The sequence below is a fragment of the Nanorana parkeri genome, unplaced genomic scaffold, assembly GCF_000935625.1.
Source record: "Nanorana parkeri isolate BGI_ZX_2015 unplaced genomic scaffold, ASM93562v1 scaffold195, whole genome shotgun sequence".
NCBI classification, from domain to species: domain Eukaryota; kingdom Metazoa; phylum Chordata; class Amphibia; order Anura; family Dicroglossidae; genus Nanorana; species Nanorana parkeri.
Genome location: NW_017306463.1, coordinates 1,322,111 through 1,333,376, shown reverse-complemented (window position 1 = coordinate 1,333,376; position 11,266 = coordinate 1,322,111). Strand labels below are relative to the sequence as shown.

Sequence of the window (11,266 nt, the reverse complement as noted above, 5' to 3'; positions counted from 1 at the left end):
CTGGGATGGCCCTCCTGATAGTGTGTCCAATTTCCTCTCCCATTGTAATAACAACAATTTTGGACTGTCCTTTACTTATGAGGTCAACAACACAAAATTGTTTTTTTTAGATTTAGAACTCTCCTTCATAGATAATCACATCACTACTAGCAATCATGTCAAACCCACGGGGGGCAACTCTTACCTCCATTACAACAGCTGTCACCATCCCAGATGGAAAAATAATATTCCAAAAAGTCAATTCTGCAGACTAAAAATAAATTGTACTCTAAACGCAGACTACACTACATCCAGCCATCTTCTTCTAAAGAAGTTCGTAGAAAAAGAATATCCAGAAGACCTTATCACTGAGGAATACTCCACTTACTTAGAACCAGACCGACTCATACCCTCTAAAGAAAAATCTTCTGTAATCGAAGAAAACAAAATAAGATTTATCACAACGTTCAACAATAGTTTTAAAGCTTTCCAGAGGGTGATACAAAACAATTGGCTTTTTTTTACAACGAGACCCCAAACTAGGTCCCAAATTTTCATCTAAACCTTCCATCAATTTTGGAAAACGAAGAATATTAAGAATATGGTAGGACCCAGTAGATTATTCCAAGCTCCCACGATTACCCAAAAAGCTTTTATTTGACAATAGGGTTGTGACCTTTCAGTGTAGAAAACTTATATTCCTCACGTGTCAATTTATGGTCAGACTAGGTTCTATGATCACCTCCAAAATCCCTACTATACCAAACAGTTCATCACCTGAGCCCATGACCATGTTGTTTATGGGCTCACTTGCCCTTGTGGCATGATTTATGTTGGCCGCACCTTACGCCCTTTATGCACTAGAATCGGGGATCACAGGCGATTGCCAGCCAGAGATATTTTACCCTGCCACATAAGACGGACTGTCTACTTTTTGACACCTCGCTGTGACCCCCGCTATATTGCCTCGTCTTTCACGATCCTCTGTGCCTTCATCTAACAGTTAGTCCTCCATCTACCTTCATTACTCACATCACTTTCAATAGCTTCTTTAGTGGTAGCGCTCCTTTCTTTGTGTATTTTCTTTTTTCTAGGTACAGGGTTCCTCTCTCTGTTGCAGGAGACCGCACACTGTTGATCAATATCACATTATTTTTTTTATTATTATTGGTGTCCTTTCCACTACCACTATTATTAACACTTACAAATTATATCCCATCATCACTCTAATACCGTAGTAGTGCCCTTATCTAATTGACTGTTTTTTCTCATAATGTAATATGGCAATGCCAAATTGGAACTGTGAAATATTGGGCATTATTCGTCAAAAAACGAATGTTCACAGATATTCGCAGGGCAAAGGGTCCTGCAAATTGTTTATAAATAGACTCCCTAATATATGTCTGTACCAAATACAAACAAAAATCAACAATGGCAGCCGTTTTGATCTGTTTGAAACTAGCAAACAAGGAAACCTAACTCATTTGTTTCTGTCTCTTTTTTTACTTAAGTCTTGCATCACATACATGTTTTTACATAGAATAATACATAGAATTAATGCTTAGTCCAGGTCTATCTTAAAGCATATTTTCAGAGACAGTGCACTTACTCACCCTACCTAGCCCTAACTAAACAACCCAACACCTCCACAACTACTTACTTACCTGTGTCTTTCTCTAATAAAGGGCCAGGGTCCCTGAAACCTCTCAGGGGAGGTACTTTTCTCTCAGGATGTTGTGATGTATCATTCCCCAGTCTGTTAAGTTTCCACTGCAGCATTGCTATCTTTGCTTTCGATCTCTCCTACTGCCGACTTTCTTGAAAAGAAATACCTGTACCTGTATTTGAGACCTAATATCCAGATATTGGCTGATGATATGTCCTTAACACGTCATCATTTTAGAGCATTCTTATTTATATTTTATTAATTTAAAGATGTTTTATCTGTGATACCCAATGCTCTTTGCTTGCATTGGGTCACGCCTTATGACCGAGGAAACATGTGGGTCCCGAGGTTACACGGGTTGAGAACCACTGATCTAGAGTATTATCTAGAGTATTATCTATTAGCTAGAGTGTTCGGGTTTCACTTGAAGAAAAGGTGGCAAGCCTATCTGTGTGCCTCCTCTGTTGGTACAGCAGAAATCCAGGCCAAACTCTGAGAACAGTTTGCATAAAATTAGTTGAATATAGTCAGTGTATTCAGTAGGATATATAATGATATAGCTGTGTAACTAGAAACAAATGTATTCCTCTGTTTACTTGGCCACTTGGGTTAACCTAAAGTTTTTCTCCATCCCAAAGGTTTTTTTTTCAGTTTTGGATAGGCTGGAGAAGGGGTAGAGGCTCTGTTAGGCTTTTATTGCTATCCTGATTTCCTTGGTGTAGGAAGTTAATGACAATTTAAAAGAGAACTATGAGGTGAGTGAAAATCACTCATCCTCATAGTTCGAGCCGATGTGTGACAATGAAACTGTCACACGTCGGCTCAATAGATCGGAAAGTGAGCGAACACATACCGTCGCTTACTCACTTCTCGATCATGTCCCTGCAGAGAGCACTGACTGTCAGTCACGGCTCCCTGCAGGGATTCCCCCCTCCCCGCTCCGATCCTCCAGCGCTGACTGGAGGAACGGGTGGGGGAAAGGGCTGGTACAGCTGGCTCTGCCTCTAGATAGGCAGAGCCAGCTGTCAATCAGCCAGCTGGATGGATCTCGACAGCATTGTCGGGATCCGTCCCAGCTGCGGCGGTCTCAGTATACCGCAAGCTGTAGCTCGCGATATACTGAGCTTTGGGTCATGGGAGGATGCTAGTGTATGTCCTCCCGTGACCCTTAAGAGAACTCCAGCAGCTCCTATTGAATTATCTATAATATAAAATGAATATTTAACATGGAGAATTGGATCCCTTCATAATGGCCACAACAGAAGTGCAGACCAAGGAATGCAAGCACAAAGATCAAAGCCTGAGAGATATGAGACACTGTCAGATAGTTTACAAGTCAGCATCTACTGAACATGGAAATATCACTTTGCTCACATGGGTTACTTAACAGGTCTCCCAAGACCTTTCTATCTGCCCCATATAGACAGTGGCTAGGATACCCAATCTTTTATTGTCTCTTAGATGTTGTGTGAAAACAAAGTATTTCATATTTTAGTGTATGAATCTGGCAAACATTCCAGAAACCCTGTTTTTCAAGATAGCTTTTCAGCTCTGTAGCTCATTTCCTCCTTTTTTTCTACCCCTTTTCTACAGATATAATTCCTCAATACTTCCTTCTGACATTGACACTGCAACTCTTGGCACTACACTACCAGGTAACACACTATCTTTCTATGAATCTGTGAATTTCTTAATATATGCATGTGTTATTGGTTATTATTGTTAAGTAATAAATAATACTTAAGTGAGGCTGAAATGATACTCCCCCCTCCCACTCCCCTTCTAGGTCACCTGTCTTGTTCTGCCTCGTATTACTTCATTCCACTGGCTAGCCTTAGTATAACTCAAGATTAATATCTTTGCTCCACGAGCCTAGCCGCGACTGACGGAGAGGCTAAAAGAGACAACTGTGTGTAAGTACATTTAGAACAGTATTAGACTGTAGAACGCTTAGTTTATGTTACTGCGGGGGTTGGCACCCCCACACAGACACGCATGCCATTTGCACTGGCACCCACTGCCATTGGCTGTAATTGACAGCTCACTTGGCTGTAAATTGCAAATCCTGACCCACCCAGCTCCCTGATATCACCAAAAGCCCACCAGGGGCGTGTTATGAGGAAGAAGCCCCCCGCATGCCTACAAATGTACTCTGCGTTTTTACAGTTACAGGGTTTGGGACTGACCTGAGGTCTGAAGTGTATGCACTGAGTTAAATCTGAGGTCAGATATTTATGCGTTGGGGCTGATCTGAAGACTAACATTTATGCATTGGGGATTATCTTAGGTCTGCAGTTTATGCACTGGGGCTGTTCTGAGGTTTGTGCATTGGGGCTGAGCTGAGGTCTGAAGTGCATACAATGGAGCTTATCAGAGGTCTGAAGTGCATGCATTGGGTCAGATTTGACATCTAAAGTGCAAGCACTGAGGCTGCTCTAAGGGCTGAAGTGCATGCATTGGGGGCAGATTTGAGATCTGTAGTACATGTATTGGAGCTAATATGAAGTATGAAGTGCATGCATTGGGGTTGATTTGAGATCTGGAGTGCATGCAATAGTCGAACAGCCCACCCGAGAGTCACATAGCCCACCTGAGAGCCACATAGCCTACCTGGGAGTGCGCTCACTACACCTGAGATGCGCATAGACCACCTGAGAGTTGCGCAACCCATCTGAGAGCTGCACAGCCCATCTGAGAGCTCACACATCCATTTGAGAGCCCGCACAGGCCACCTGGAGGCATGAGAGCGCCAACCCTGAGTATGTAGCTTCATATTATTTTGTATTGCCGTATAATGTATTGCTGTAGTCCTCTATAGACGGTCTCCTTACTCCCTCTTCTGGCTGCCTCTCCTCGCTCTCTCCTCTATCTTCTCAAAAAAAAAACTGGCGCTAGAGTGTTCGGGTTTCACTTGAAGAAAAGGTGGCAAGCCTATCTGTGTGCCTCCTCTGTTGGTACAGCAGAAATCCAGGCCTAACTCTGAGAACAGTACCTAAAGTTTTTCTCCATCCCAAAGGTTTTTTTTCCAGTTTTGGATAGGCTAGAGAAGGGGTACAGGCTCTGTTAGGCTTATATTGCTGTCCTGATTTCACTGGTGTAGGAAGTTAATTGGAGGGGGCAGGTACAGCTGGCCCTGCCTCTAGATAGGCAGAGCCAGCTGTCAATCAGCCAGCTGGGTGGATCTCGACAGCATTGTCGGGATCCGTCCCGGCTGCGGCGGTCTCGGTAATCTGTAATATCGCAAGCTGTAGCTCGCGATATACTGAGCTTTGGGTCACGGGAGGATGCTAATGTATGTCCTCCCGTGACCCTTAAGAGAAATATGGAAAAAAACACTTACCCCATAGTTCTCTTTTAAGTACAATCATTGTTTTATAGATAAACTTTTAAGACGTGACAAAGGATTCAAGAGAACTCTGAGTTAGCTAAAGATATAACACAACCAGGGAAGTATTAATAATAGGGGCTGCTGCCCTGGGTCCACTGATCTAGGTTTCCACTAGGCGGGCGGAATTTGCCGACAGACTATGTGTGGCAGTGGCAGTGCTAAGGTGAAGGGTTTACCTGCATTAAAGGGAATATCTGTGGACAGGAAACCTGCACGTGTATAGACGGTGCTTGTATGCGTGTGTGCGTGTGTGTATGTATCTATTGTTTTTTGCAGTGAAGAAGTGTCACTATGTCTGATGTGTATAGGTGTGTAACTCAAGATTACTCAACTATTTTTATATTTTACCCTCCATGTCACACTATAATAATTTTTTTTCAAATTATTTTGCCCCTATTGACATTGAGGCATTTTTCTCTCCTACTGATGCCATGGCATTTATCCATTTCACTGAGGCTGTGCCATTTTTCTCTCCCATGGACGTGGGGTATTTTTTCCCTTCCACTGATACCCGGGCATCTTTCTATCTCACTGATGGTATTTTTCTCTCCCACTGACACCAGGGAATTTCTTTCTAACACTGACACTAGGGCATTTCTCTCTCCCACTGACACCGGTGCATTTTTCTCTCCCACTGACACGGGTGCATTTTTCTCTCCCTCTGAATTTCCTCTCCCACTGATGCCGGGACATTTTTCTCTTCCACTGACACTGGGACATTTTTCTCTCCCACTGATGCTGGGACATTTTTCTCTCCCACTGATGCTGGGACATTTTTCTCTCCCACTGATGCTGGGACATTTTTCTCTCCCACTGACCTGGGGCATTTCTCTCTCCCACTGACACCGGGGCATTTCTCTCTCCCACTGACACCGGGGCATTTCTCTCTCCCACTGACACCGGGGCATTTCTCTCTCCCACTGACACCGGGGCATTTCTCTCTCCCACTGACACCGGGGCATTTCTTTTTCCCAGTGACACCGGGGCATTTTTCTCTCCCACTGACACCGGGCATTTTTCTCTCCCTCTGACAATGGGGCATTTTTTTTTTACGCTGACACTGGCCCATTTTTCTCTCCCACTCATGCTGGGCCATTTTTTTGTTCTCCTCCTGATGCTGTGGCATTTTTCTCTCCCACTGACGCCGGGACATTTTTCTCTCCCACTGACGCCGGGATATTTTTCTCTCCCACTGACGCCGGGATATTTTTCTCTTCCACTGACGCCGGGATATTTTTCTCTCCCACTGGCGACGGGGCATTTTTTTTCTCCCATGGATGCTTAAGCATTTTTCTCTCCCACTGACCCGGGGCATTTTTTTTCTCCTCCTGATGCTGTGACATTTTTCTCTCCCACTGACGCCGGGACATTTTTCTCTCCCACTGACGCCGGGATATTTTTCTCTCCCAATGACGCCGAGACATTTTTCTCTCCCACTGACGCCGGGATATTTTTCTCTCCCACTGACGCTGGGATATTTTTCTCTCCCACTGACGCCGGGATATTTTTCTCTCCCACTGACGCCGGGATATTTTTCTCTCCCACTGACGCCGGGACATTTTTCTCTCCCACTGGCGCCGGGACATTTTTCTCTCCCACTGGTGACGGGGCATTTTTTTTCTCCCATGGATGCTTGGGCATTTTTCTCTCCAAATGACGCGGGGGCTTTTTACTTTATCACCGACTCTGGGCAATTTTCCCTCCCTCTGACACTGGGGCATTTGTCACTGACACTGAGGAGTGCTCCTTTGGCCATAACCATTGTTCAGCACCATGTAGCCAAACCTTTGGCAGTGGCATATTATGTGCGCTGCATATCATCTCTGTAACAAGGTGCCCCTTATTTTCAAATGACAAAGGTGGGAGATATGTCTAGCCTCAGATCTGAACTCCCCTGACACCGACCTGCTCTAAACTAGATTTGTAGCTTGACTAATGCAACAAACCAGGCAAGCTCAGAGCAACTCTTGTGAACTGTCAAGCAGAACTACAGGTTGTACAGAACCCATGCACTGGTCTCAGACAGCCATACAGCATGGAATGATAGTAGCTACTTACTGGAACCAATTCTGCTGCCGGTGCCACAGAGAAAGTGAATCTCCAGCATCTCTTATTTTTCTGACATATCACAAAGGATGGTTAAGTTGCTGGGCTCTGTCACTGTAAGGTTCTGTTAGGGATTATGATTTTTTTAAAATTGGGATCATGCTGGGAGATGTAATTCCCTGTAGCAGGTATGCTATTGATTTTGAATAGACTATGTCTCAGGATGACACAGCCCGGAGAAGGTTATTTCAGAGTGTGCTTAATATATTAACAGATACAACATCCAAAGTTAATTAACAATCTGCATAATCAGCAATACAGTGTTGGCAAAAAGCTAAATGTTTAATGTGCCTACCTTCCCTGCAGGATTTATTCAAACCAGAGGTAGGCATTCCATCTATTGTGGAAGTTCCATTAGGCATTGAAAGACTGTGCCAGCCCCAAGCATGACTCCTAGAGGCAAAGACATCATGGGAGTTGTACTTTAATCACAGCTCAAGTGCTGAGGTTGACTTCTCCTGATTGAGATCCATTGTGCTCTCCCTGGAGATTGTAGATCATGTGTCTACATTCCCAGTTATCAAAAAAGTGTGAAAGCCTCACTAAAGCTGATGATAAACTGGTTTAATATGCTGATTTATTTTGTTCTACAAGACGCATAAATCTGAAGAGCCTGTTGGGCGACTGTTGGGTGTGTACGTGTACTTCTGAATGCACCATTCCATACACTGTTGTGTTCCATACTCCTCACAGCTCCACACTGTACTGTATGTCACATACTCTGGACCATACCACTCTGTATATTGTACTGTTCCATACTCCTGACAGCTCCACACTGTAATGTACGTTACATACTCTGGACTATACCACTCTGTACACTGTATTGTTCCATACTCCTGACAGCTCCACACTGTAATGTACGTTACATACTCTGGACTATACCACTCTGTACACTGTATTGTTCCATACTCCTGGCAGCTCCACACTGTACTGTACTTTACATACTCTGCACCATACCACTCTGTACACTGTATTGTTCCATACTCCTGACACAGCTCCACACTGTAATGTACATTACATACTCTGGAGTATACCACTCTGTACACTGTATTGTTCCATACTCCTGACAGCTCCACACTGTAATGTACGTTACATACTCTGGACTATACCACTCTGTACACTGTATTGTTCCATACTCCTGACAGCTCCACACTGTACTGTACGTTACATACTCTGCACCATACCACTCTGTACACTGTATTGTTCCATACTCCTGACAGCTCCACACTGTAATGTACATTGCATACTCTGGACTATACCACTCTGTACACTTTACTATTCCATACTCCTGACAGCTCCACACTGTACTGTGCGTTACATACTCTGGACCATACCACTCTGTACACTCTACTGTTCCATACTCCTGACAGCTCCACACTGTATTCTGTACTGTAAGTTACATGCCCCAGAATTCTCCACATTGTACTGTGACATAGTATCCCTTCTTACGCATTCACAAAAATTAAGAAAAAGTAAAATAAAAACACCCACACCATGAAAAAAGTCCTTCACTGAAAAATAAATGTTAAAAACTGCTCAACAACGTAAATCCAATGTAAATCATGCTGTCCAGTCATGTAGATCCTCGTCAATCACAATGAGCATTGCCCGATGATGTTGACCCACCACCACAACAATCTGACTATTTTGACCTGTTACACTCCTGCCGAAAATTGACAGACCAATGGCCAGCTGGTGCTTGAAAATATGGTTCAGGATCCCCAGCCGCTGTGTTTACAAACAGGAGCCAGTGGAGGATCTGTCCTTTAGAACCGGTAGTGCTACTGCTGTAGAAATAGGCGATCCCTGGCCACTGTTTGAAAACAATGTCAATTTTAAAGGAGTACATTGTGGTGCATCTGCAATTCTGTGTGCAGGCTATAGCATCCCAAAGCAGGTTATTTAAAGGATTTGTGTACTTTTAATGTTGCCCTTTAGGTTGCATTAAAAATCCTCTCTCTCTACTTAACTGTATTTAAAAAAAAATGTGTTTTGCATTGTCCCTCATGGCAGTGCCCAGTTACCCGTGTCCTTTTTTTAAATGAAAGCTTGCTAATTACCTTTGAAAAAGGCGAGAACAAAATAACAAGATTTAGCCTCCATAGACTTCAATGGCGTTTTGCGCTATGTTCAGTATTTACAAATTTCCCAGCAGGTTAGGGGAATGTGCAATAAACTTTGCCTGGTTTGCTCATCACTATCTAAGGGTGTAATTAGGCATGATAGCGACCTCAAAATCATTAAGGGATCCCAGTCTCATTACTCATTACTAAGGCAACCCCTCTAGTGATACAGACTATAGACAGTGGCATAATTATAGCTATCGGAGCCAAGGCGGCTGCTATGGGGCCTGGGGGTGGAAGCGGGCCCCATTAGGTTGTTGAGGCAAATTAAACATAGAACATGTGAAAATAATACAGTACTGTATCATTAAGGGTTGGAGTGGAGTGCAGTTGACAATGCTACTTCCCTGCAAAGTCTACAACTTCGGATGCAGAGGAGGAGTTTTTTGAATCTTGCCATCATTATCCACAGCTCAGAGAGAGGTCATCAGGGGGGCCCCCGTCACATTTTTGCTATGGGGCCCCATGACCTGTAGTTACAGCCCTGCCTATACTGGTGCATATACTGTACATGCAATATTTCCTCTTCATATACCGAGCAAATGTTATTGCAACCTGTATACATTTTTATGTAGGCAGTCAGTGTGGTGCCACCAATGCTGGTGACCTCTTAGCAGTTGTATGGTTTGCTCTAGCTATAGTTACATCCTTGCATCTCTCTATTTATCTTTCTCTTCTGCCTCTTCCTCTCTTCTCTCTCTCTCTCTTCTTTCCCCTCTCTCTCTCTTCTTTCCTCTCTCTCACTCTTCTTTTCTCTCTCTCTCTCTCTCTCTCTCTATAAAGTTTTTAACAATGCTTATTCTTCTCTACAGCCGCCATAATTAAATCATGAGCAGACTATCTGGACTGACCCGCTACATATTTGCAGCTGTGATTACTGCTCATGCAATCCTGGTTTTAACTAACTTGGGAGCTCGTGTTAGTGAACCCGACTCCATAAAAAAAACAAGCAAAGTCCACCTTTTGATTATTTCCACCTGGAGGTCAGGCTCATCCCTTGTTGGCCAGTTCTTCAACCAGCACCCTGACGTCTTTTACTTAAAGGAGCCATCCTGGCATGTTTGGAAGACGATGAAACACAGCAATGCCCATGTTCTTCAAATGGCAGTGAGGGACTTGATCCGATCAATCTACAAATGTGACATGTCTGTGTTCGATGTATACCTACACAACAGAAATGTATCAGACTTGTTTAAGTGGGGCTCCAGCAGAGCCCTCTGCTCACCTCCAGCATGCGACACTTTTTCTCGTAATAGCATTGTAACTGAAACCGAATGTAGGAAACATTGCGGGAAAAGTCCCTTTAGCAAGGTGCAACAGTCCTGTAACACCTATAGTCATGTGGTTCTCCAAGAGTTTCGTATCTTTGACCTGAAGGTGCTCTATTCCCTTCTAAAAGACCCTACCTTAAACTTAAAGATCCTTCACTTAGTACGGGACCCAAGAGCTCTCGCCAAATCTCGTAAAAGATTCAAGTTTGATTTGCAGTTTGACAATGCTGTTATTCTGGGCGTGAATGCAAAAACAGTCAATGACACTGACAGACAAAAAGTTCTTGAAGAAATTTGTCGGAGCCAAGTTGACATCTACAGAACAATCAATGTTCACCCTCCTCCCTTTCTAGAAGACCATTACATGTTACTTAGGTATGAAGATCTGGTCGACGACACTTTGAACGTAGTGAAAAAAATGTATGCCTTTGCTGGCCTAAAACTGACTGATGATTTAAAAACGTGGATCTATGAAATGGTTCATGGTGAAGGACTTCAAATATCACATCCATTTGTCATTACATCCCGGGATGCATTAGGCGTGTCTCTAGAATGGAGAAATAAACTTACCTTTGAAGAAGTCAGTACAGTGCAGCAGATCTGTAAAGACTTTATGGATTTTTTCCGTTACCAGACTCTGAATTCTAAGGATGAGTTAATGGACTTTAAGTTGGAGACAGTGCTGCCAAGTAACAAAGATGACTTCAAATGGAATTAGTTCAGTAAAAAATGA

The 11,266-nt window shown here is 43.5% G+C and overlaps 1 pseudogene; it reads left to right on the top strand.

Annotated features, from left to right (window-relative positions):
• The first annotated feature begins 10,090 nt into the window (after positions 1-10,090).
• On the top strand, positions 10,091-11,266 carry LOC108786149 (annotated as a pseudogene).